The following is a 27952-nucleotide window of genomic DNA, read 5'->3' as shown; positions in this document are numbered from 1 at the left end:
CCGAAGAACTTTTGTTGGCAGACACATAGCAGATAACACGAGAGACAGACCGAGGCATAGGCGTCTGGCTGCACGCCTCTCCCAACCCCTGTGATGTGTCGAAGCTGAGCCCAGTGGATTCAAAGTCCAAGGCTCCCCGTTTTCTGATAAAGTGTCTTTTGTGCGATTTTCACCAAAGAAGGGAAAAATATATGATGCAGTGTGAGAGTATATGCTGCCAGGGACGTCCCCATAAGGGAGAATTTCTGTTCTGATTGTATGTCAAACAGGACTGAGTCCTTTATTTTCAGTCCTACTCGTCTGACAATTGTCAAGGACAGCTGCTGGATGCGGTGCCGGGCTGAGTCCCTGTGAGGAGACCCAGCCTTCTCCCCTGGCTGTCGCTGATGTGTGGGGGCTAATCTCGGCCACCCAGGAGGATATGCGGTGCCTCCTTCTGGTTGGGAAACAAGAGGGGTCCCTTGCCTGGGATTCGCATGTGGCCATTACCACTCTGCTCTCAGTGCCCAGGAGGGGGGCTCCGTACGGGACTGGCAAATGGGAGAGGGTGCTGGGGGCCTCTATTTACAGACTCCCAGACCCCTTGGGGGATTCGTCACCCAAGCATTGTCCACTTAGAACGCCTCATATGCTGGCTGGCTACTTCTCAGACTTTCTCTGACCTGTCCTCAAGCACCGGGCATCTTTATTCTAGGTGAACAGGAGAAGCTCATTCTGTCAATCACATCTTCTTCTTCGCCTGTAAACAGATCGAAACCTAAAATCTTGAGGCGCCTGGGCGGCTCAGTCGGTTGAGCGTCTGATTTCGCTCAGGTCATGATCTCTCGGTTTGTGAGTTCGAGCCCCGCATCGGGCTCTGTGCTGACAGCTCGGAGCCTGGAGCCTGCCTCAGTTTCTGTGTCTCTCTCTGTCCCTCCCTTGCTCACTCTCTCTCTCTCAAAAATAAATAAATAAACATTAAAAAAAAAAAAACCCAAAAACCCTAAAATCTTAAATGCAAGAGAGCAAAATTCTTATAAGTCCACCTCCTTCCTTTTTTTTTTTTTTTTCTTTTTTTACCAACCACCCCCCCCCCCCCCCCGTTCCATCTGGAAAGTTCTGGCTCTATCTTGACTTTGAAATTTCTATTACGCATCTCAAAAGCTGACCATAGAGCTGTCTGATTTTCCTTTGCCTTTCTACCGTAAGTGTTGCCATTTGGACAATAAGCCAGAAATGCCCTCGCTGCTTGCTTGTCAGCAACAGGACGGGGAACGTGGGGCAAATATCTGGCTTAATATCTTATGTCGCCTGACACAGGTGTGGCTGTGCTACTGCAGCAGGACCACACGCATTTGGAAGGAAGCCACTTCCAACCACAAGGTCTCACGGCCCCCTGACAAATGCTCCGGTCTCTGCAGGGTTGGGTTGACTTGCTGTGTGGCTTCCTCAGAGCGGGAGATACTGTGCTCACCGGAAGAATCAGCGTATATGGAGAAAACAAGATTGCGCCCAGAGAGAAGACAAAATTAAACAAGCCCCTTCCTTTCCCTAGCGTGTGTTGTATTCATTTAAATATTTACTTAGAGCAAATGCATCCTAATGAATTTCCAGTTAAAGTTAAATCAACTCATTAAACCACATGTAAGAGATCAGAAATGTACAATCCATGCTAGGAGCAACTTGCAAATTTCTGCATCTGACTGATTTGGACCCCGGGAAAAATGGCCCCTGTGAAGGTGGGGTTCTTTTTTCTCGGTACCAACAGCCCTGGACACTGTCCAAGGCATCTTCACACTCACTGAGTCGTGAGCAAAGCTGGAGTCAGAGTCCCCATGATTTGGGCAAGGAAGGCGGGGCTGTAAGAAGCTGAACAGCCGTGGGGACCCTCAGCCAGCAGAAAGCAGGAAGCAGAAGAGAGAGAAGGTTTTCAGAACCAGCCTCCCTACCATCAAATGGCAGACCCCCAGGGGATGTCCAATCCCCATTTGCCTGACACTGACAGCGGGATCTATTTCCTGGCCTTTGGGCTCCATTTCTGGTTTCCAACTGGATTTGCCAATGGGAAGTACTAGGCGGTCCCTGGAGAGCAGGAGGAGAGACAAACAGGGCGTCTCTTCCCCGCCCCTTCTTTGAGTTGGGGCCAAGACGTTGGACGCAGTTGTGTCTCTCCAGGATTTCGGCTTCTAGAAGACTGTCTCTCCTCCAGGGCTCCAGCCGTGAGTTCTGGTAACCCTGGATCCTCTTGTCGCCCTATCAAAACACAGCCTGTGTTCTACTCAACCCAAGTGTGTGTATATAAACATGATGGGGGAAGATATCACCACCTGTATACAAGTTTCAAAGACACGTCCTGTGCGGAAGGATAAATACAACGCATCTCAATTTCTCCACTCGGAACCCCACAAGACATAGCTCACGGAAGGCTTACAGGAACCAGACTCACAAAGTGTGTTGCCTCAAACTCATAACCTATAATAGGAGGCAGCTCCCCCCCCCCCGCCACCCCCGGGTTTGTATTTTAGAACATATACCATTGGCCATGAAAGCTGCGTTCCTGATAACGTTGTACGTGCACATGTGAGAGAAAACTCAGAGAGATCCAGAAAAGAATAAAATAAGGTCACGACCTTATGAAGGTCACAGGGGAATAATACTGGTCCCCAGGTGTTTTAGGAGTTCCCATGACCACCCCCAGTTTTAGAGATTCTCTAGAAAGACTCACAGGAATCAGCATGGAGAGGTACTCCCAGGTAAGGTATATTACATTTATTATTTTTTTGAGTTTACTTGTTTTGAGAGACAGAGAGAGAGAGAGAGAGAGAGAGCATGAGCGAGGGAGGAACAGAGAGAGAGGGAGAGACAAAGAGTCCCAAGGGGGCAGAGCCTGATGGGGGGCTCGATCACACAAACAGTGAGATCATAACCTGAGCCTAAATCAAGAATTGGATGCTCAACCAACTGAGCCCCCGAGCTGTCCCTATTACATTTATTATTATTATTATTATCATTTTTATTATTATTGGCATAGGTATGATTTTCAACAAAGACACTGGCGGAGCTGTGGGAGTCCACATGCAGGGTCCCCGTGCTGTCCCCTCCCCCTATGAGGGTCCCACAGAGCACACTCTCCGAGCCCAGCTAGGAAAATGCAGCCACACGCATGCCAGTTTCTGCCCAGCGATGCCCATTAGTGACTCCGCACCCAGGGCTCTTACTGGGGCCCGGCCACTTGGGCACCCTCTGCTTGGCACGGACCATAAGGCAAGCAGGCGTTCAGCAGAAACCTTTGCCCAGATAATGCAGACACAGAGACCCCTCTTGTCAGTGAGCTACTGACACTCACGGCAGGTCAGCAGACGCCGCCCGTTGAGGCCCCGCCTGCAGGCCGTTATCCCATTCCAAGGACAATGGTCTCAGATCCCCTGGGGCAACTGTCTTCCGCGCACCCCGCATGGAGAGCCCACGGTGAGCGGGACCCCTTGTCTGTGTCCTGCCGTTACACTGAGTCCACGCACACCCTAAGTATAGGAGCTCTTACTCAGGGGACCTAGGCACAGGGCAGTGGAACACAGTCGCCAAGGTCACAGAGCTGGGAAGAGGCAGGGGCGGGACTCAAACCCCACATCCCGCTCACGCCCTCCCCCCCGGAGAGCCCGATGGAAGAGGCAGGCTAGAGCCTCCCATCACCTCTTAGCTGGCCCTCCTGGCAAGCCCCTCACGTCTTTGACTTGTCCCACGTAGAAATACGAGGTCTCCAGCCAGCTGTGTGACCACAGGTCAGCTCCCCGGTCCCCACAGCTCCCCGCAGGGTGTGTGGGGGGGTCACACGGGAGCCGAGGTGGTGATGCTCTTCCGAGTCCTGAAGGCGGTGTGCTGTAAGGGCATTGTCTATACACTCAGCAGCCGGATCGCTAACTGCCTCCCTTGGCGTGTCCAAAGCCGCCTTCCCTGGAGGCCGGCCTCCTCGGCGGTCACGTGTAATCCCAGCCAGATCAATGCAACCTTGTTTACATTCTTATTCCCCTGCTTGGGTCTTTAACAATAAACATTCTTGTGTTTTTCTCACGTTGCAGGGGTTATGGGGTGTGTGCTCACTATGTGGATTTCACTGAGCGAGAATAAAAAAGGCAGAAATCAGGCCATTCTCCTTTTTTTTTTTTTCTTTTACTTTTCTCCCTCTTTGCTTAAGAACTGAGAAGTCTCTGACATTTTGCAGCGCGATGGAAATGCATGAGATGTGGTAGATAAAATTTAGGCGGCATCAGGGTTTTGCAGCCCATCGGAAGTGCAAGCCAGCTAAAGAGCTTTCCCAGGTAATTACGAGTGTGTGACAATAATCTAACTTGAGGCGTTCGAGATTGAGTCCACAGTGATCGCTCTAAAGCAGTTGTAAATACATTAATTTATGGCTAAGTATACACGGTCCCCTGAGCTGCCCGCGGTCGATGAAGCCAAATCCAATTCTGAGAATCCCTCAGAGAAGACGAGCATTGTTGGAGAAGCAAGGGCTTGGGGGAATCGGCGAGTTTAAAAAATATATACGTGGTGATAATTGAAGTCTAAACGGGTTATGGGGAGCATGGTGGTGGGGAGCCCCTTCTCACTCCATAATCCTGAGATTAAAGGATCTGCTGGTCTAGTTTATGTGGTACCCACTTAAGATAACTGTCTCTTTCCCAATACATTGGGGCACAACGTGGCCAATGTCTTTAGGCGAAACTATAGAGAAGGAGGAAAAGGAGGCAGAGGAGGAGGAAGGGGCGGGGAGGAGAGAGGTGTTTTGCTTTCTTTGGAATACAAAAAAAATAGTCATATTGTTTCTATCCAAATTAGAAGTGCTCTTTCGGGAAGAGGCAGGGGCGCAGTCATTTTATTCCTGCATTTAGTTGATTCTGCAGGTAGTTAGCGCATCCTGTGGAACAGAAGTCATGCGCTCAGCGGAAAGAAATGTAATCCATCCGCCTAGTGCCGCTTCGGGTTCGCACGCCGGCCGTGTGGATGCGGGTCTGGGAAGCGGGTGAGACGTGACGTGTGGCCAAGCTCCCTCACCCGTTTCCTTCGGGTGGTTGTTCCGGTTCCCAGTCTGCCCTTCTCTCGTTGTTGAAATGCCTGCTTACAGGGCTGCGAGATGCCCGGCGTGCGGGATTCAGGAGAGGTGAGAACGTTCCACAAGCCAGAGGGCAAGAGCCAGGTTTATCCCGGGGGCACCATAATAACACCCACGTTCCTCGCTGCATCGCTTTAGGGGGGAATGCTAGTCTCTAAAGACAGGGGCTCGCACCCGGTGGCCACATGCTTGGATCACGGACAGAGGGACAGGGGAGTGCGAGAGTCATGGTCTCACCCGAACCTTCTCCTGTCTGACCATGAGCAACCCTTGCGGGAGCCCCGGCCAGCCACCAGCCCTCAGCCCGGAGCCAGACACACACACACGTTAAACACGGCTCCACATCGGACGCGTCCCACCGCCCTCACCCCCACCCCGGGGCCTGCTGGGCGGATCCCTGGAAGGCTCGTGTGCAAAGCTTGAGCTGTGCCATTGATGACCTTTGGAAAACACCCAGGTGCTGTGCTTCTCACCTCTTCTCTTGAGGAGAAAATAGCGGGAGTTCTGTGCGCTTTTTTGCCGGCAGGCGACAGAATGTCCAGAGAACGTCAAGGACAGGGAACTCGGTGATCGAAGGCAAGAAAGGGGCCGACGGCTCTGGGCTGATGGCTCGGAGCCTGGAGCCTGTTTCCGATTCTGTGTCTCCCTCTCTCTCTGCCCCTCCCCCGTTCATGCTCTGTCTCTCTCTGTCCCAAAAATAAATAAAAATGTTGAAAAAAAAAATTAAAATTGTCGTTATAAGTAGAGAAGAAAAGAGAAGTCCCCGTAGCCCCCCCTCCCACTGAGAAGCAGTATTAAGTTCCAATATTATTTCCATATGCATATGTATAAGAGGAGACCATAAACATAATTTGTGTCTTTGCTCCCCCTTAGTAGAGCACCGTTAACATTTGCGTGACCATTGAGATGTCTCTGCCAACAGGATTTTTGTTTCCCAAGTTTTTATGTAAGCAATACAGCATCACGATAAGAGAAAATATGCAAAATAGGCTGGTAAGCAATGAGGGCATCCCTCCCTCTCTCACCTGCCGGAAGTGTCACTGCTCATAGTCCCAACGTCTTCCCATTGACGCATCTGTGTAAGAGGCGGGGGATATTTTGGCGGTGGGACCTCGAGCGTCAGCAGCCAGGAGACGGCATGACCCCGGAGAAGATTCCAAAAGCTCACACGGCCCGGGAGCAAAGAGCCGTGACTGTGCTCACTGCTACAGAGAATCAGAGGCCTCTCCATCTGTGGCCCCCTCACCTGCATAACAGCCACACTCCTGACACATTCTCCAGAGGATGGGATGGAGACTTTCATTCTCAAAACCAGTGGGGTGTCCGGGTGGCTCAGTCGGTTAAGCATCTGACCTCAGCCCTGGTCCTGATCTCGCGGTCCGTGGGTTCGAGCCCCGCGTCCGGCTCTGTGCTGACAGCTCAGAGCCTGGAGCCTGCTTGGGATTCTGTGTCTCCCCCTCTCTCTGCCCCTTCCCTGCTCACGCTCGCTCTCTCCCTCTCTGCCCCTCTCCTGCCTGTGCTCGCGCTCTCTCTCTCTCTCTCTCAACAAAAATAAAATTAAAAACCAAGAAGGTATTTCTTCTGAAGGAACTTCAATAGCAAAAATGATTTTAAAATACGTAAACCCTTAATATTTTTGAACAAAGTTAACATTTGATCATAATTAGGTTATAGGCATTTTATAATAAAAATGAACCTATTTCTTGCCATCCCAAGCCCTGAAGTAAGCAGTCTATAAATGTTAATTTATATAATCTTCATGATGACAGAGTACTGTCATTAATCCAAGTTTACAACCGAGGCCACAGAGGCACAGAGAGGTTAAGGAGTCAGTGCAAGTTCACACAGCCTTCGAGCAGGAAACCAGAACTCGGATTCAGCGTGTGCCATCCTGGGAGACCACGGTTTATGTTGTCAGCTGAGTCTTGCTTCCAATTGGCTGGATTTTCCCAGAGAGGCAGGGTCCGGGGCAGTGGCGGAATTGGGGTCAGAGTAACTACAGGAAGTGGTCCCATGGTCGTAGGGGGTGGATCTGGGATCTCTCCCATGCATACCCGGCACACTGAAGACGGAAGAACATCCAGCAGGGGAGGCTTCAAATCCGCTCAGGAAACCAGGCATCAGGACCTTCTGCAGAAGCACCAGGAGCCTGCTGTCTCTGAGGGGACCCTGTGGACCCCGGGCAGGAGACCCCAGGGCAGCAGCCAGGATGAACTGGAGACCGGAGGCTTCCTAGATTCTTCCAGATTCTGCAGGTCTCTGTGTTTCTGAGAACGGCAGACAGTGAGGGGGATTTTCCAACAAAACTATCTGGCCCCCTTTTCAGCCACTGCAGGTGCTGGGCGCTTTGCCAGACTGAATTACGCGTAGAAACATGAGGAATGGGCTTTGCTTTACCTCGAGTGCTCTGTGCACTCACGGTTTTAATTTGTACGTTCATGGATTTGCACAGGTGGGTGTAGTCAAGCCCTACCAGTGGTCCAGGAAAGGAGAAGAAAGGAGCAAGCCATCCCGAAAGGGTGTTTGATGAACAAGGATGCACCGTTTCCTGACACGGCGTCTGAACACGGAGACAAGAGGGGTGGCCTGACCTCCGAGAGCTTTCAAAATAGCACCGACCATGAGCCTCCCTCCAGGAAGGACGTGTCTATCATTAGAACCTTTCATTTTGGGTTGAGATTTTTTTTTTAAGTTCGTGTATTTATTTTGAGCGATGGAGAAAGAGACTCCCAAGCAGGCTCCACGCTGTCAGCACAGAGCCTGACGTGGGGCTCAATCTCACGACCCTGGGATCATGACCAGAGTGGAAACCCAGAGTGGGACTCTTCATCACCTGAGCCCGTGTTGAGATTTTTGAAGGGGACCAGAGCAAAAGCCTATGAACTTGGGTCAAACGTAGTGAAATAAATGCAAGGAAAACACATAGTTTACAGACTTTGTCTGGGCTTGGCTAAAACTTGGTAAACCCAAGACGTTCTCTTGGGGCTCAACCGTGTTGCTACTTCTTAGAAAAAGCAATTTCCGTTTTAGTTTTTACACGATAAGTTAAAAAAGAATCAATCTACATATTTAAATAACATGACAATGACATTCCTAAATGATTTACTGAAAATTAGATGGAAATATTGAAAATCATTATTTTTCAGTAGTAATCTGAATCTGAGTTCTTTTCTATCTATATGCAAATGTTGGATTCCTGAGCTCCCTTTCTTTCTTTTTTTTTTTTTACAGTATTATAATATTGCCTGTTTCATAAAGTTAAAATTAATGGAATTCTGTTATGATAGGGAGGGTTTTTGATAGCAGGTCTGGAAGATTCATACCTGCATGTAAATGTCACAATCATACGTTCCTTTTTGTCGACCGGAGGCTATGTTTTACATTTCTGATATTTAAGTAGAAGTTATTATTTTAATGTTTTCCCATTAATATGATTTATTGATTCTTAAAAAAAAATCAGATGTACACATTTTTTAAGTTTATTTTATTTTTGAGAGAGACAGAGAGACAGAACGTGAGCAGGGGAGGGGCAGAGAGAGAGGGAGACACAGAATCCGAAGCAGGCTCTGGGCTCCGAGCCGTCAGCACGGAGCCCGATGTGGGGCTCGAACCCACAAACCGTGAGATCATGACCTGAGCTGAAGGCCGACACTTAACCGATTGAGCCACCCGGGCACCCCCAGGCTCACATTTTTAAATAAGCATCAACTTCTTAGAAGGGAGCCACTGCTCTCTGTACAAGACCTTTCAGCTCTCTTTTCTCTTTGCTGCTTGTTGTTTCCCCAGGTTTTATTCGATTGCATATGTTTTAACTGTAATTTAAACCTTCTTTGGGAGGGCAGCTTCTTATTTTTTTTTTTTTTAATTTTTTTTTTCCAAACGTTTATTTATTTTTGGGACAGAGAGAGACAGAGCATGAACGGGCGAGGGGCAGAGAGAGAGGGAGACACAGAATCGGAAACAGGCTCCAGGTTCTGAGCCATCAGCCCAGAGCCCGACACGGGGCTCGAACTCACGGACCGCGAGATCGTGACCTGGCTGAAGTCGGACGCTTAACCGACTGCGCCACCCAGGCGCCCCTGGGCAGCTTCTTATTAAAGCTGGTCCTCATTGCGTGTCTTTATTTCACTGTTGTCTAGTGAGAAATTATAAAACAATTTGGTGCACGCTGGGAGATGGGAGGCCAGAGAGCAGTTGTGGAGGAGGGAAGCTCTCTCTATTTTTAACCTGTGTGATGCAGAGCAAAGCCTATGCCAGCACAGCACGTTTCCAGGGCTCAGGGAGACGGAGAGGGGCCGGAGGAGACAGGGCTGCCCATTCTTGCCAGGGCCACTCCCTGGCACTTGGGTTCAGAAAGAACACTGGGGACTTTGTGTGACCCGAGCAGTCACTGCAGCCCAGTCCTCTGACTCTCCAGCTGTGTGACCTGGTTGGCAGTTAGGACCATAATATACGCTCCGCATTTTTCTCTTGTCTATTCTACTCGATTGCCCCTCTTCAGCCCCATCCCTCATTAACCTGGGTCCTTCCTACAAGATGATCAATAAGAGAAGACTCCTATCAGCATGAGCAGTACGAGGCTTGCATGTTTAATGACTTGCCTGAGAAATCCTTGCTTGTATCAGCAATGCGTTCATTACAGCCCTCATTTGAATGTAGTCTAATCAACACCAGACAGGTGCCTCGTTGCAAAAATAAAGAAATAAACAAATACATAAATGGGAGAGAGAGAGAGAGAGAGAGGGAGGGAGAGAGAGAGGCAGCAGGTGGGAGATACACTGTGTCTGTGGTCATCAAAGGGCATGAGTCCTTTCCATGGTTATAGTTCGCGGAAGCCTTCATAAAGGAATAACAAAACAGCTTTGCATTCTGTTACAATATCTTCCATTGTCATTAATTCTCACTCTTTACTTTTTTTAATGTTTATTTATTTTTGAGAGAGAGAGAGAGAGAGAAAGACAGAGCGTGAGCAGGGTAGGGGCAGAGAGAGAGAGAGAGAGAGAGAGAGAGGGAGGGAGCCACAGAATCAGAAGCAGGCTCCAGGCCCTGAGCTGTCAGCACGGAGCCCGAGGTGGGGCTCGAACCCACGAACCATGAGATCATGACCTGAGCCGAAGTCAGACACTTAACCGACTGAGCCACCCAAGTGCCCCTTAACTCTTTACTTTAATAATGTAGCTGTTGGTAAGATTCTGGAAATGGTGGATCCATCTGGCAAAAATGTGGGTTCTCCTCTGTGGTTATGGCCACGGCCACAATCTTCAGGGACTCCGTGCAGCCCAAGCCTCTATCCACGGTCCAGGGTTTTGGCTGTGAGAACCAAAGGAAGGGGGTAAGCCTTCCCTGAATGTTTTCGTATTGGTTACTCAAAGAATGTATGAGAGTGCATAGAAGTAAGGACAGGGCTCTTCAAAGCATAGAGAAGGATGTCAAAGTCTGGGACGCACAATTCAGCCTGTAACGGTGGGACTCATTACCGTGTGGCCACAAGTGAAGTGTTTAGAGCTCTGTGCTCTGTGGGAACACCTTCTGCAGATCTCACTTGATGTCATTGTGAGTGCTTGTCAGAGAATCTTCTCTTTGGACAGTGACCCGGGAGAAGATCTGCGGTCAAGGCAATGCAGGGACATAGCCCCTTCATTATGGATGTTATATCTTATTTTTTGAGAGATGGTCAGACAAATGGCCAGTGAGTACTCTCTGGATTAACCAGTCCAGTTCTGGAGTCAAATAGCCTCTGAATTCTGGCTCCCGGCTTTTGTGGCCATGTAAACTTGAGCATGGGCCTTACATTTTCAAAGCTTTCATGTTTCATTTGTTTTCTTTTTTTCATTATTTAAAAAATGTTTTTGAATATTTATTTAGTTTTGAGAGAGAGAGAGAGAGCGAGAGAGAGAGAGCATGAGCGTGGGAGGGGTAGAGAGAGAGGGAGCCACAGACTCTGAAGCAGGCTCCAGGCTCTGAGCTGTCAGCATAGAGCCTGACATGGGGCTTGAGCTCCCAGACTGTGAGATCATGACCGGAGCTGAAGTCGAATGCTTAACCGACTGAGCCACCCAGGTGCCCCTCATTTGTTTTTTATATAGCAGTGACAGTAACCCTACATAGGAGGTGACAATATTGTGATAACTCAGTGAACCACTGTATCTAACACATGGGGAGGGAGATTCATGCTAATTACCTTCATCATCATTAGCAACAAAATACTACAAAAATATATGTGTGTGTGTGTGTGTGTGTGTGTGTGTGTATAATCTCAAGATAGAGAAAGCTTTTTAAGGTATAATTAAGATCAAAAACTATTTTTTAATAGTGATAATTTCTGTATCCTAGTGTAGAAATTAGTCTTTGGAAAAAGCTTCTATTTTGCCCAAGAAAGCAAATTTCTCCAATTAAAAGAGAAAGTAATCATGCTACTGATGTCCTGTGTTAAGGGGCACCTGGGTGGCTCAGCCAGTTAAGTGTCCAACTTCGGCTCAGGTCACGATCTCACGGTTCGTGGATTCGAGCCCCACGTCGGGCTCTGTGCTGAGAGTCCCACGAGGGGGTGAAACATGGGATATACCGTAAACTGTGTGGTGATGTTATCTGGAGCTGAAACACAGAGGGGAGAGAGCGTCTGGGGCCACGTGGAGAATTCCAACATTGCATTTATTCCATTGAATTGGATTCCAACATTGAATTGCTGAGGGCAGGAACCCATAGTCTGTAGCTGAGATCTACATCGTAAACCACAGGGAGGTAGAAAAATCAACCCAGTATGGAATCCAGAAAGTCAGTGGAAGGAGTGTTTCAAGGAGGAACAGGTAGGTTGGAAGCTGTGCTTTGGAAATGCATCTCTTTGATTGAGGAAGTGGGTATGAAGTCCGGCAGGGATGTTTGAATGAGGGCTGAAAAAACGGGGGCCAGGTTGGACAATGCAGACCGGTGGTGGAAATGGTCATCCAAAGGAGTCTTGTTTTGAAGGGGAAGAGTGACGACCAGGCACTGGAAGGGCAGTACGGAGTTGAGGAAGCCTTGTTTTCCTCGATAGTGTGTTGGAATAGAGACACCTGCGTGTGCTCGTGTGTGCGCAGAGGGGAGAATAGGGTTGAGAGGCTGGCGACACAGGAGAGGAAGATTTGGATCCCAGTCGAAGGCTCCAGAGAGGGATGGGGGCCAGTCACGGCAAAGGGACTGACTTTAGAAAGAAGGACAGTCCCTTTGCTTTACCAGGAGGGACAGGGGTTGGGAACATCTACAGGCAGAACTCTAAGTTCCGTAGAAGGAAACTGGAGAACATTCTGAAGGGCTTAATTGAGAGAAGGAAACTGGAGAACATTCTGAAGGGCTTAATTGAGAGAGAGAGAGAGAGAGAGAGAAGAAAATGTGGCAGGGTTTCTACACCTCACTGAGGACTTGTTCACGTAACACGATGTCAATGTACCCTCGTCCGCGACTTTCTCTAGTGGAGTTTGACCCCTGAGATCCAGGCAGAGAAATCAGGTAATAAGTTTTACTTAAGGCTGTAAACACAAGGATGGGGGGTGGGGGGTGGGGTTGCTTAAAGTATTGCTGAGGATGATTTAGATGCACATTTGCAAGGCACCGACTTAACCGGTGTTTAGAGAAGAGTCAGTCGGCCATCTCCCTTGGTTATTGATGTAAATGTCTATTTTCCTAAAATACTCACATAACAAACGTCTAGCTTCACTCATCCTCCATTTACATCATCAGAATATTGGGCTAAAAAAGGACGGATAGAGAGTCTCCCTCATAAAGTTTGTACCCACCAGTGGCTTAGCAAAACTCTAACCTTCTTGGTACGCAGAATTCACTCTGGAAAGTAAAGGGCTCAATTTTCATACAAAGTCCAGGACCTCCTGGTGGGGTAGAGCTGAATACACCCCTTCCTCTACCCTGAGGAACATTTACCCGACACAATATCACCTCTTTTGGAAAAAGCACACCCGGTTAGTGTCCTGGCTCAGCTAAAGGTCATCCAAGGTCCGAGGACTCCTTTCAAACCAACATGAGGTTGACTCCGGCAGTATCCATGGAACTGAGGTGGTAATCTGGAGAAAATGGCCCAAAAAGTACATGAACTCTAAAGATCGGTAATTTGGAGGCGCCTGAGTGGCTCCATCAGTCAAACCAGTTCAGCTCAGGTCATGATCTCATGGTTCGTGAGTTTGAGCCCCGCGTCGGGCTCTGTGCTGATGGCTCAGAGCCTGGAGCTTGCTTCGGATTCTGTGTCTCCCTCTCTCTCTGCCCCTCCCCCGCTCATGCTCTGTCTCATTCTCTCTCTCTCTCAAAAATGAATAAACATTGAAAAAAATAAAAATAAATACGAATAAAGAACTGTGTTTTGGCACTCAACTATATCCTGCACTTTGACGCCTAAGCAGCCGCTGACAAGCTCCGTTCGCGAATCTGCACAGACGGGCTCCTCAACACTGACACCGTGTGGCCGTGAGGGGCGGTGACACTGGCTTCAGCTTCAGCTTTCCTCCTTGACACTGCAGAGAAGAGGGACTGCTTTTGAACTACACATTAGCACCCACGGTCCTGAAGATGTTCCTATGGGAGGAAATCAAGGCCAACAGTCTGCTCGGTTTTTTGAATGTTATCCATTCTTGAGAGAGCGCGAGAGAAAGAGAGACAGAGCATGAGCAGGGGAGGGGCTGAACCGTCAGCCCCCGAACGGTCAGGGCGCTGGCCTTCTCCACCTTCCCTCATCTCTGTTGTTTTTATTTTGGAGTTTTGTTATCTTAGGAAATATTCCGCAAACTGCAGCTTTGTTCGTTATTGTAACAAAAACATACATTTTAGCACAATGAAAAAAAGAATTTAAATGCACATTAAAACCAGGGGTGCCTGGGTGGCTCAGTCGGTTGAGTGTCCAACTTCAGCTCAGGTCACGATCTCACGGTCCGTTGGTTCGAGCCCCGCGTCGGGCTCTGGGCTGATGGCTCGGAGCCTGGGGCCTGCTTCCGATTCTGTGTCTCCCTCTCTCTCTGCCCCTCCCCCGTTCATGCTCTGTCTCTCTCTGTCTCAAAAATAAATAAAACGTTAAAAAAATTAAAAAAAAAAACTAAAACACGTTCCCCAGTTACATGTAAGAAAGACACCACGCACGTCTACTCAATAAGTCTATCTCCAATGGGATGGAAGGATGCATTAGGAAATGTGTTGTTTAAGATCTGCTTCCTAACTTGACAGGAGATTCCACAAGGGGGCAGGAACCAAGTGTCTATTTCATCCCCAAACACGTAAGGGAGGGCCTGACAAAATAGTTGGTCCTCAGAAAACACCTGTCACCTAAAAGCTGGATGAGTCGAGAAAGGTCATTTCGCACTCCTCGTAAACACCGAACGTCGTTCCGGAATTCCAGTGCCTCCTGCGTTTTGACTCAAGGACACCTTCTAAGTGAACAAGCCAGGGAGAGCTCTTCTTGGAACTGAAATTATTCCTCCAAACTTCTGATGTATGAGAAACAAATACCCAGTTCGGGCTCCAGCAATCGCTCGTGTTTGATTGATTGTATGTCTTCAGAGGTAAAAGGTTCAAATAGGCTCTAAAAAAGAAACTCACCAAGGAGCAATTGATTCGCTGCAAATGTACCAGGGGCAGGGCTGGCTCCCGAGATAGTACCGCGCAGTCATAAATTGCACGTCTAGAATTTTCAACTGCAATTCTGTGGCTATTCTGGACTGAGTTGGCCAGCACTTTTCCAGTCGTGGATTGAGTCTCCCAAACCACATTGGCTCCTCCAAGAATAACACGTGTCTGAAGACTTGTTTGTCTGGGGTAAGTAGATTTGGATGTGTTGAAACCCTCCAACTTAGGTTGCCTCGTGGGCAAGGGTTGGTTCGACTGCGCTTTCCCAAAGCGAGTCCTCCTCAGGGCACATAGGACTCCTTTCAGAAAGGGAAGGGAAAATAGCATGTATTTAGTTGCCCTGTGTGGGTTATGAACTTAGCTATTTATATTCACCTGGTCTTCAGAGATACGGTTTATTTTCCCTATTTTCCAAACGACAAAATTCAAGGTTTACGATAGTTGCACCTGTGTCCATTCACCCGGAGAGCAAGTGACAGGTGTCGAACTTAGGATTGCGACTCTCAGGTCCAAACCCTTTCCATGAGGAATGGTGGAATGTTAGTGCATTTATCAAATCGGGAAGAATGGTCTCACTGCCCAGGGCTGTGCTGAGATTTTTCTGAGAAGGGAAAGCGTCAAGCTCCACTAATAAAGTCTTCTGTGGGTAAGAGGGATGGAGTGGCTGTGGCTTAGCGAGAGCTACGTGTATGCTATTCCTGTTCTAAACCATAATTCATTTCCAAAAGAGCCAACTTCACTCATGTTTGTTCTATTATTCTAGATTCAGGCATTTCCCCCCCCCCCATTCACTAATTTCAGTAGATTCTTTTTAATCACTCAGTGACAAAAAAAAAATCACCCTAATTATATTATAGAATGTACCCTCATTCTTTCTTGGAAGTAAAGATGTGTAGGGCAGACAAAGGATCCTGTTCACACGGCCCTCGGACCTCAGAGTTGGGTATTGACTTAACGAGAGCGAGCAAGGTTAAAAATATGGTCTCCGGGACGCCTGGGTGGCTCAGTGGGTTGAATATCTGACTTCGGCTCAGGTCACGATCTCGCGGTTGATGGGTTCAAGCCTCGCATTGGGCTCTGAGCTGACAGTGTGGAGCCTGGAGCCTGTTTCAGATTCTGTGTGTGTGTGTGTGTGTGTGTGTGTGTCTGCCTCTCCCTCGTCTGTGTTTTCTCTCTCTCTCAAAAACAAATAAACAAACATTAAAAACCATATATACGTATGGTCTCCTTCTCAACGATAGCACACAAAACATTGCATATGCTCCCCTCTCCTGCTGGAAGTGTCCAGATGACCAGGGCTGAAACTGCCGCCTTAGGAATTTCTCCTCCAACCTCCCCTCTGTGCCTTGTCTTGCCTGTTCTCCCATCCACTTCCAGAGCCATGTCGCAAAGACACCTTAAACTCAACTTGTCCAGACCACACCATCTGTCCCTCCCCACCCCCCGCAAATCGGATTTTTCTTTTTCTACAGTGTTCTTTGTCTCAGTGAGTGGTGCTGGCATTTGCCTAAGTCTGTAAAGCAGAAACCAGAACACCATCCACGACAAGACCCCGTGCCCCCTCCTCAGTTACCAAGTCATGGCACCGTCACCTCCAGATGTCCTCAAGCCCGTCCCCCTTTCTTCCTCTCAGGCCCCACCCTGGGGCTGCACCTGTGCCCCTGCTGCCCCACCCCCACCCCGGGACCAGCTGGCAGCATCCCGGCTGTTCTCCCCACCTCCGCTTGGCCCCTCCAGCCCCTGTCCACCCAGCAGCCAGCTGTGGTGTGCTGCCTTTCACAGAAGAAGAAAGAGGACCGAAGAAAATGCACGTGTTTCCGTACGTCTGCGTAAAAGGACATACGGGAAGGGTAACTCAGGAACTAATGTCACCCGCTACCGACCCAGGGTGGGGGGCAAGTGGTGGCGGGACAGGGGGCCTGGGGCCAGGGGGGCAGGGAGGCGCAGGGCACTTCTCTGACGGTAGCTTTTTGTACAGTTCTGACTGTAAAGCCTTGGTAATGTCTCACATATCCAGGAAATAAATAAAAAATAAATAACCGGGATGTGTGTGTATCTGGAGGGGGTGGGGGTGGGGGGACGTCAAAGGGAATACAAACAGCAGCGAATAAGTCTAACTGTGCTTTTAATGGATGTTCTAGCCGCATTGAGGCTTGTGGGGAAGAAAATCACCAAAAATAAAACCAACAAAACTGTCTGCAAAATTAACTATTTAATCACAGATCTCATAAGAATATGCAGGAGTGGTATTGGGATGCAAACAAATGACAAGAGAGCGTGAACAAGTTTATGTAATCACGATGATTCCATTTAGCGAGTGACATTTGGGGTGAGCTTTCGATGAGTGAGACTGACTGGATAAGTGAGGACTCAGAACATTCCAGAAAGAAGGGGTAGCAGATGCAGAGACCTCAGATAAACAGTCAAGTGCTTGTTGAGAACTGAAAAATAGCTTACGTGGTTGCCATGCGAACCATAAGAAGGAGTATGGCCTGAGCTGAGGTTGGGGGGTCAGCAGGGACCAGAGCAAATGAAGGACATACCTTTTGGCCACTTGAGGAATGAGGGCCATTTTCCTTAAAGTAAATCATGAGCTACAGGAGAATGGTAGGTAAGATCTGGGTGCTGTGAAGAAAACCAATTAGGGAACCCAGGGTTTGGGACTTTGGTTAGCTTGGACTGGGAATTACACAGAAGGGCTGGATTTTAGGGAGCAGGCCATGATTGCCTGGTTCTGAGAAGAGCACACACCCACTGGAGAATTCTAGATTCTTAGCACTTGGATACAGGAGAGAGTCATTCATTGATACAAAAGACCCTAGAGAATGAGTAGGTTTGGGGGGGGCGGTTTACGATGAGTTCCATTTTACATGATGAGTCATCCTGATATTCCATTAAATAATAGATATTCCACAGAATATTCCATAGAAGATGGGCGCTAAGGAGTAATTTGTAGCAGGAAATCCATTCATTTAAGTTGTGGTGTTTGGGTACTGACTATGTCTAGAGCACTGTCCTAAGAATGTTGAAGATGCCAAGAGGACCTTGCCATGGATTCTGTGCCAACAGAACACAGAAGGGGAAATGAGACGAATAATAGAAACACGAGGTAGAAACAGATTCCTTTCTTCTACCGTTCAAGAAGAACCTCCCAGTAATAGCATCAGGGAAGCAGCTGAAAGGGCGAACAGCAGAAGACCAGATAAAAATTGAAGGTTAACCTCATCATCTCTTCTTGAAGAGTGAGGAGAAGGTCCAAAGTATTCTGAAGTCATTGAGGCTCATGGGGGAGATAGACTGAATGTTTACATTCTAGAACAAGACCTTTGCTTCCTACCTGTGCAGATCACTCATGGCTGTAGGTTAAGGAAGACATTCTGTCCCGTGTCTTTTATCTGAGCTGATCTGAGTCAGTGGTTTAACTAAATAGTTGCTGGGTTTAAACCAACCTAGTATGATGAACCTGGTTTCCAACTTTACAGTTGGAAAGTTCCAAGAGTGGATTCCTATAACACACATTCAGAGTCTCAATAATAAAGACCCACATTTATTTAAACAATTATAACAAGCTTTTCAAAATGATGGAGAATCTTTTCTTTTTTAAAAAAAAAATTTTTTTTAAGTTTATTCATCTTTGAGAGACAGAGAGAGAGACAGAGCATGAGCAGGGGAGGGGCAGAGAGAGGGAGACACAGAATCTGAAGCAGGCTCCAGGCTCCGAGCTGTCAGCACAGAGCCTGACGCGGGGCTCGAACTCACGAACTGTGAGATCATGACCTGAGCCGAAGTCGGACACTCAAATGACTGAGCCACCCGGGAGCCCCTCTTTTCTTTTTTTAATAGAGAAAAACTCAAAGTTATGATGTCAAAATACAGACCAGCATAAGTATGACATAAATTTCCTGGGAACAGGAAACGCACATCAACAGCTAATAGTCAACTCATTCTTGAAACCATCTGTGGCATTGGGTTCTTCAAGTTGCTCTCAAGTTTGCTGCTCACCAATCAGAAAAGAAGAAGAAGAAGAAGAAGAAGAAGAAGAAGAAGAAGAAGAAGAAAAGAGCCCCCAGTATTATCTTTAATGTTTAACCAAGGCTGACCCAAAGAAATTTGGGCTAGTTTACCACAATCTACTGCACAACATACTTATCCTCGGTCTCCGATCGCCGTTTTGAATAGTGTATTTACTGCTCACTTTGTAAACAGCTACCGTATCTGCCAGTAAGCGAGACTCATCCTTACCCCAACGCGACATATTTACCCCTTGTCCCGTGCACCAAGATAACATGTGGAAAACCCAGCAGGGGAGGAGAGAGAACTTACAAACTATGCTAATGTCCTTCCCTCCTAGTGGCAGAAAACTGAAATACAAATACTGCAGAACGGATTGGAGATTCCCGTCCCAGCATGCTTTTTCTGCAGAAGTAACAAGGCATTAACCAAGCAAATGATGAGAGGTAGTTGGACCGGGTTGTTTCCTTAGTAGATTTAAATTTCTTATGGCCACAAGCTACGGCTCAGAGAGGAACGGAATCTCCAGGAAATTCTAGAAAGAAGAGCGTAAGCTAGTTTTTATTAGAATTCATTTTTCTGGGGCTCCTGGGGGGCTCAGTCAATTAGGCGTCTGCCTCTTGATTCCAGCTCACATCATGATCTCAAGGTTCTGAGTTCGAGACCTGCATCAGGCTCTAGCTGATGATTTGGAGCCTGCTTGGGATTCTCTCTCTCCCTCTCCCTCTGCCCCTCCCCTGCTCGCACGCATTCTCTCTCTCTCTCTCTCTCTCCAAAAAGAAGTAAATAAACTTTAAAAAAAAGAATTCATTTTTCTCCCTGGGCACTTGTTTGTGTGTGAATAGCCAGACAAATATTGGCTTTTCCTGCATGTATGAGAATGACCTTGGGGTTTCTTCAACTGTATGTTTTACTGTACGTTTTGCATTGATTTATACAGAAATACTGGCTCGTCAACATGCACTCCGGCCACCTGTGTGGGAATTCAGTCAAATTTGTGCTTTCTTGTTGCTTAATCCCTTTGCTTTCAAATAGAAGCATTTGTCCTTACTTCACTTAGTTTTATAATGTGACTTGCTTTTTCGTTGCCAATATTTTCTGAGTCTGCAGTACTGACATTTGCTTTTATAACACCACAAATAAGGAATAAAAATCCATTTGCCAGTACTTTCTGTGACATTTCTTCTCCTGTTTTGTACCAATATTCACTTAAGCCAACATATTTCTTTTATTTATGTGATTTTATACATTTTTTTCAGAGCTAATGGACTATTATTTTATATTCCAATCAGTTTCCCACTCCATTCCAATATAGATTATGATGTATTTACATGGGAAGAATAATATATTTTTTTCTACAAACCTCTTTAATATCACTTTCAGTGAATTCACCATAAAAATCACTCAGACCTTCCGACAAATATTCCACATTAAGTAAGGATGTTTTATACTCTGATGTGTCTAAAATGCTGGCAATTTGCTGCTTCTTAAAAAGGGGCCCTGAGTGAACAAAACTGAAACCAGCATTTGCTGAGCATAGATGCCTGTCTGTGCGAAATGTTTTCTTTCTTTTATTTTTAACTTTTTTAAATGCTTTTATTATTTATTTTTGAAGAGAGAGAGCGTGAGCGGGGAAGGAGCAGAGAGAGTGAGAAACACAGAATCCAAAGCAGGCTCCAGGCTCTGAGCTGTCAGCCCAGAGCCCGACGTGGGGCTCGAACTCACAGACCATGAGATCATGACCTGAGCCGAAGTCGGACGCTTAGCCGGCTGATCCACCCAGGCGCTGCTGAAATATTTTCTTTTTTTTTTTTTAATTTTTTTTCAACGTTTTTTATTTATTTTTTGGGACAGAGAGAGACAGAGCATGAACGGGGAAGGGGCAGAGAGAGAGGGAGACACAGAATGGGAAGCAGGCTCCAGGCTCTGAGCCATCAGCCCAGAGCCCGACGCGGGGCTCGAACTCACGGACCGCGAGATCGTGACCTGGCTGAAGTCGGACGCTTAACCGACTGCGCCACCCAGGCGCCCCTGAAATATTTTCTTTACCTTCCCAAACACCTGAGGTTATGTTGGACCCCAGAAACTTGGAGTGGCAGCTCTTCAAAGGGGACACCCAGACCCCAGCAGAAGGAGCACAGCCAGCGGTTGGTGTTATCTCGAAGGCATGGAGAGGGTCCCCGCGGAGCAGAGACCGAGACCTCTGGGGAAGCAGCCTGCCAGGGGAGGCTGGTGTCAGCTCTGTGATGAGGCTGGTTCTGGGAGTGTGAAAAGAAGCTGGATATTAGAACCCATTACCCTCGATGGAGTGCAGGGCCAATGCTGGGGTGGCACTGCGGGGGACAGCGGGGGAGTCCGGAAGGAGCAAGTCTCCTTCCCCGTCTCTGCTGCTACAGTCTCTCTCTAGTGGCCCCTGTTGGCAGAGCCCAAAAGAGGGGAGCTGGCAAAGCAGAGATGCAGTTTGCAGAGCCCCAGTCCTAGTATCACCGAGAAACAGAGATGGGGTTTGCAGAGCCCCAGTCCTAGTACTATAGAGAAGCAGAGATGAAGTTTGCAGAGCCCCAGTCCTAGTACTGCAGAGAAGCAGAGATGAGGTTTGCAGAGCCTCAGTCCTAGTATCCCAGAGAAACAGAGATGTGGTTTGCAGAGCCCCAGTCCTAGTATCACAGAGAAGCAGAGATGCGGTTTGCAGAGCCCCAGTCCTAGTATCACAGAGAAGCGGAGATGTGGTTTGCAGAGACCCAGTCCTAGTATCCCAGAGAAACCGAGATGTGGTTTGCAGAGCCCCAGTCCTAGTATCCCAGAGAAACCGAGATGTGGTTTGCAGAGCCCCAGTCCTAGTATCCCAGAGAAACAGAGATGCGGTTTGCAGAGCCCCAGTCCTAGTATCCCAGAGAAACAGAGATGCGGTTTGCAGAGCCCCAGTCCCCAGTATCACAGAGAAGCAGAAATGTGGTTTGCAGAGCCCCAGGCCCCAGCATCACAGAGAAGCAGAGATGCGGTTTGCAGAGCCCCAGGCCCCAGCACCAGAGCATGGATTGATGGTTCTGGAACTGAGGCATAATGGCTTAATAACTGGAAAGATATTTCTGACAAAACTTTCCTTCCACAGTAGAGATGAGTTTTATCTCCGCCGTGTCTTAGAGACCAGCCCATAAAACATTCCAGATTGTTCTGAAGTCGATGGCGAAGCAGTGAGACGGGGCCAGCACTTCCTGACATTGTTCTTTGTCCGCCCTGCCTCATAGCGCCCCCGGACAGCTGCGCGGCGGGTGTGCCCTTCCCTCGCTTCTGCTGGCGGAGAAGCTGAGCTGGAGGTGGGGGCAGGGCCAGCCCAGAGCCTCCGGGGGGCCTACCCGAGCCTGGTTCCTATCGGGTCCTAGGGAACATTTTGCTCCCTGACCTCAATGCTACAGAACCCAGGATCGGGCCCTGCAGACTGGGTTTCGCCTACTTTTGCCTTTTCATACCACCCGCGGTCCTGCGCCGGTGGGCGCGTGCCCGCGTCCAAGGAACGAACGAATGAGTGTCAGGACCCAGACAGCTGCCTCCGGGATGTGAGCTCAGAAGCCAGCTTCCCCGGGGGCTGAACTTACCCGAAAGTTTGTTTCCGTGCTTATAGAAGGGGTGTAAGGAGAACGCCTACATCGAGGGCTTTCGTGAGGATTAAATGAGTCAATCCAAGCCTTACGCTTAGAAGGGCATCCACTTTAACGCTCAGAAATATTATGGTTGTTACAAGCTAGAAGGTTTTTATCTCATCTTTCCGAATCTCAGTTTCTTCTTTGGTAACGTAGACTAATATGAGGTCATTTTACAGCATTATTCCATCCGACCAATGGTCACGAGTCGCGCGCTGTGCCTGGCGTGGCTCAAGGGGCTGGGAAAGCAGTCTTGGATCCGGTCCTGGAAGGCGGGACAGGGTGACCTTGGGGACAGATAAGAGGCAGGTAAACAAATACAGGAACAACACCACGAAGCCAGGAAAGGCCCATAACGAGTGCTCAGTAAATAGTAGTTATCTCATCGGATGGGGCTTTGGATAAAATAAATCTTCACCCAGGAAGAGACACAGGCAGACACAGAGGGGTGAGGATCTGGAGGAAAGATAGATCAGGCACTTTGTGCGTGAGGCACGCGGAAATGCTTTGTGCCACTCTCGCCGTGGGGTTGTGGATCAGGACATGCATTCAGTCTGCAGCTCAGAGAGGGGGACGTCCGGTGCTGAAAAGGGGTGCTCGGGGGGGTCCAAAGTGCAGATTCTGAGCCTGCCAAGAGGAGGGAGAGCAGGGCACCTCCGGGCACGTTTTTACAGCCCTTTACGCGGCTTTGTTGTTCACTTGATCCTCTAGGAGGAGGGAAAGGTAACTGAGCCCCATTCATCAGCCGGGCATAACGGGCTCCGGGGTGAGCTCAGCATTCTGCGGGTTTGTGTGCGTGTATCTGAGCTGGAGAGAGGGTGGGGGAGAGAAGACAGAGGAAGAGGAGGGGGGCAGGGGGGAGGGGAGGGGGAGGAGGGGGAGGGGGAATCCCTGCTACTTCAGGAGGACCAGACAGCCCATCCCTACTTTATAAGTGCACCTGCTTCTGAGGTCATGCCGGGGTTAACCGAATAAAAGGAACCTTGGGAAATTACCGATGATAGCGTGTTGTTAAAACAGCTCTCTGCCCCCCGAACCCACTCTTAGCTACCCCCCACCCAGGGCTGCTGAAGTGTGTTCTCGGCGGCCTTCAACCCAGCCGGTCCCGAACTCTCCCAGGTTCCATCCTGAGCGTCCCGCTTTCGTGCCTCGCGCTGTGTGCCTGACTTCGGGCACAAACGTGGGTTTTCAGTTGCACGGATCTCGCGCTTTTATTCGCATTCAGTCGCGAGATTTTACGTTTTCTTTTCTTCCCCCGAGACTTCTCTGCTCAGGACGCCCTCAGTTGCCCCAGTGACGGAGCGATGGTGGATGGTGACGCAGGACACAGTGGGCTTCCCTGCTGAGGCTGGACTGAGCCTCCCGGGGAGGCAGCAGGGCCCTGAGCGCAGGCCTAAGAAAGCCCACCCGGGGGGCCACAGGCCTGGGGAGCGGGGTGCACGGAGGGGCGGCAGCACGGAGCCCGGAGGGGAGGGGTCTGGCTCCCCTCCCCCAGATCCCAGGGGAATAGAAAGGCCCAGACCCGGCTGAGGCTGAACAACCTCGGGGAGCCCAGGCAGGCGCGGAAACCGCGGGGAAGGTGAGGGTCGTTACGCACGCACGCCTGACGCACAGGCATGTGTGCACCTGTGCGACTGTAGATCCCCGTTCACACTCGCTGTTTCTGCTTCATTCTTCCCCCTCTAGTGCCCCGAGTCCAATGAATGCGAGTTTTCATTCCGGAAGTGACGAGCCTCCGAGACAGCAGAGCGATTTACAAGGGCGACACCCGACCGCCTGCCTGGAGGAGGCGTCGCGGGTGGGGACTGGCGGGCCCACGGAATTTCCCCGCGGAGGGGCTGGTCAGGCTGCCGAGAGGTCACAGCCCCGGCGACAGTAGCCCCGCGCCCCGCATCTCCCCGCGGGAGGGGTGGCTCGCCTCTGTGGCGTGCGCGGCATCTGTTCGGCTCGGTCGAGGCGGGGAGGGCACGTGTGTGGCCAGTCTGAGGGGTGGGGACGGGCCTGGCGCCCCCGCCGGGAGGGACACGAGGGTGGGACCAGGTCTGGCTGCGGGAGCGGAGCGGCGGCAGCGAGGACCGCGCAGGTGCCCGGCTCGCCTCGCACGTGGGTCCCCTGGCGTTGGCGCGCCGCAGGGGAAGGTGAGGCAGGGGCGTCGTTCTGTCCTTCTGCGCTCCGGGGATGTCCCCCCCAGACTTCCAGGGGCGTCCCGGCGGAGGGACCTGAACTTGGGGCCGGACTGGGGGCTCTGGTGTGCGGGACGCCCCATCCCTGGACTAGAGGACCCTGCTGGGCTTTGCGTACCCCATGTCCCCTTACCTGAGGCCACCCGTAGACCCAGTGCCGATCTCTGGGCGACTGGGAGAGAGGGGACCACGATGGGGGTGGTGCCCCCCATACTCTGGGGGGCAATGGGACTCAGAGTGGGGAGCCCAGATTTTGCCCTCCCTTTTCCCAAACCCTGGGACCCCACCTGTGTCTCACCCCATTTCGGTCACACTGGCACTGGAAATCGTAGCGGTGAACTGGTCTTCAGCCTTTCCCAGCCCTGGGGCCCAGAGCGCCCACCTTGGCCCCAAGAGGACAGCTGCTGGCCCTGGGCGGGAGGGTCTCCCGAGCCCGGCAAGACCCCGGGGGTTAAATCCCCTTCCGCGCAGTGCAGGCTACCCCAGTCTTAGCCCCAAAGCCAGATTCTCCAGGCGCTCTCTCTCTCTCTCTCTCTCTCTCTCTCTCTCCAGCTGCTTTGTTCTAAAGCCCTTTCCGCTCAACCGGAAACTTCTTAGGAGGGGCACGTGCCAAGTCAGATTTAAAAAGTAACATTTGCTTTTCAAAAGTCATGCACAGGCTGGACTTCTAGGGAGAGGTACCCTCCTTGAGGCTGCAGGTTCCCCCAAGCGCCTAACTGGATGTTCAAAAATGTTTTCTACAGTTTTAAAATAATGCTGTTTCCTTTCAAGGGTTCCGGATGGGCAGAGATAGGGGTGGGGCGGGGGACCCCTCCCATTTCTCTTGTATTTGAATGACAAGACTGACAGCCAGGACCAGGGTGCAGGGTAAGTGGAGGTGAGGGCACAGTGACCGGGGGGTTTGTGGGTGAGGTGGGCGGGGACCTGAGTGAAGTCAGGGACCAGTGTGGTGGATATTTGGGCAGAGGCTGACCAGGTGGAGGGAATCGCTAGTGCAAAGGCCCAGTGGCCAGAACAGAGTGAGAGGAGAGGATGGGAGGTGGGGGGATGGGCTCGGGGAGGAGGGCAGGGACCCCACCATGTTGCTGGGAATAGGCCGTGTGTGTCCCAGAGTGGACGTGTCCTCACTCGCCTTTCCTTCCTGTCTTCCTCGGGAACAGAACTCCTGATGGTCAGCTGGGTGGTCAACCACCCAGAAAAACCACCGTCTCGCCAATCTTCGGCAACTGCGTGAGGCCCCGTGTCTGGCTCCCAAGTTCTGCTGTGTCAGAAACACCTGCAGATTCTAGGGAGTTATTCAGTGAAGAAAAGTGCTCTCACTGTCCCTCTGTCATGGCTGAAACGTGGACCGTACAAGGGGGCTCCAGCAGCTATTTTGGGCCACGAGGTATTCTTGAGAATGGAAGCTTTGGAAGCTTTGCCCCTGGCACACCCCAGCCCAGGAGCAAGTCTCCGTTCCCAGTGGCTGGGGCGCCAGAGGAGGGAATATGGGTCTTCAGGATCCCCAAAGTGTCACCCGGCCCTGGGCTGATGGCTCCTGAACCCAAATCTGGGTGATACCCCGTGGTAAGGACTTTGCTGCCTCTTACGCTACCTCGCGTAGAGCCTGACTGATAGCGTGTATTTTGCAGATATTAGATGTTTCCTGGCAAGAAAACTAAATGTGCCGTAGCTTGCATTTTCACGAGGAGAGTCTGACACTCTTGAGAAAGGGATATGGATGCGAGGTAAAACTCGTCAGGCATCTTTCTTCAAGTTCTCATTAAACTTGGGCCCTCGCCATTTTAGACGTTTATGAGTCATCATAATACAAGAGCTATGTTTCTTGAAAGGACGCTGCGTCTGTCAGAATGCTGCATTTGTGCGCAGCCTTTTTTTTAAGTTTATTTATTTTGAGAGAGTGAGAGAGTGGGACGGGGCGGGGAGGCAGAGAGAGAGAGGGAGAGAGAGAATCCCAAGTAGGCTCCACAGAGCCTGACCGATGCAGGGCTCGATCTCACAACCGTGAGATCGTGACCCGAGTTGAAATCAAGAGTGAGACGCTTAAGCTACCCCAGGCGCCCCTTGTGCACATCCTAAGATAAAAAGTCAGGGAAAAATGTGTTTGGGAGAAAGAACAATTGTTTGTAATCTAAGTATCTAGAAACATTTTGAATTACAAGTGAATGACGGTCTTTTAAATACCCTGTATCTATATCTATCTATGGTCTGTATATTTCCACTAAGTCGTTATAGAGATGGGCAATTGGCCCCGTTCTGAGATGGTCCCAGAAGACTCGAGAAAATGTTATCCTTGGAAGAGTCAAGTTGAGAAAGTCCTTCCTCAGTTTACTGGACAAAGTCCAACTCATCCTCATGGGGTAAGGTCTTCCCCAAACTACTTCAATTTCATGGTTCTGTTGTGCTGCTTATCGCTTGATCCACTTGCCCCAAAGAATATATTCCAGAACCAAGAAACTGACCCTCTCTCAGAACCTTTCTGCAGAGGCAGATTGAATTATCGCTCCTAATTCTTTACTCTCTTTCTGTGTTAGAACGGACGTCCTTTGTCACATGAATTTGCGATTTCTCCCACTGGAGGGTTCAAGGTATGGATGTTGGCCTGTCCACGTGACGTGTTTCGGTCGATGGAATGTGGCAGAAATGGCCTGGAAGCATTGGTAGTGGGTGGTTGTCCTGGGAAAGTGGCCGCCATACTTGTAGATAAGAGAGGCAGGTAAGAGAGGCGACAGGTCTATGGAGACCACACTCTATTGGAGAATGACAGCTGAATGTTGTGGGCTCCTGACTTATTCTGGGTTTTTAAACTCATCCTCAGGCTGACCTTCACCATGGTGGCATGAGGCTTTGGAGGCAGAAAGGGTGAGGACTGGGCCCTGATGAGAAGGATGAGTTTTCCCCCCTTCGTATAAGCATGACTTTCTTAGATGTGAGCTCACCTGTAAATGGCCGCTTAGCTTTGAGCCATCTTCTGCCCTTGGCTTTCTTGACTTTCGCCCTGGCAGGGGTGTAGTACAGGTGGTCGGTGCCCTGTCCCTTGCCACCTCCCGCTATAGTGCCCGTAAACCCACTCATCTTACCAAACTTCCTTTCATCGCGGGGTGGCCATGCGACTCACATCTGGCAGAGCTGAGTCAGAGTGATTGTCACAGCTTCCAGACAGTCATTGGAGGACACTGTTGACAAGCCTGTGCTTCCCTGACAAAAGCAGAACTGGAGCTTCCCTCTTCTTTCCCATGAAGGCGTGGTGATGGCTGGAATGGCAGCAGCCATATTGTGGACATGAGTTGCTGAGCATGAGAATGAGAAATCACCATTGAGGGTGCCAGCGATGAACTTTGGAGAGGGCCCCGTCCCTTGACTTCGTTGCCAAGACACAACACCACTTAGAATTGCCTGTGCCTAGATTTTCTGTACTGGGAGGTAGT

The sequence above is a fragment of the Puma concolor genome, chromosome D3 (assembly GCF_028749965.1).
Source record: "Puma concolor isolate L17-30 chromosome D3, mPumCon1.1.hap2, whole genome shotgun sequence".
Taxonomy (NCBI): Eukaryota; Metazoa; Chordata; class Mammalia; order Carnivora; family Felidae; genus Puma; species Puma concolor.
This window is presented reverse-complemented; position numbering follows the sequence as displayed.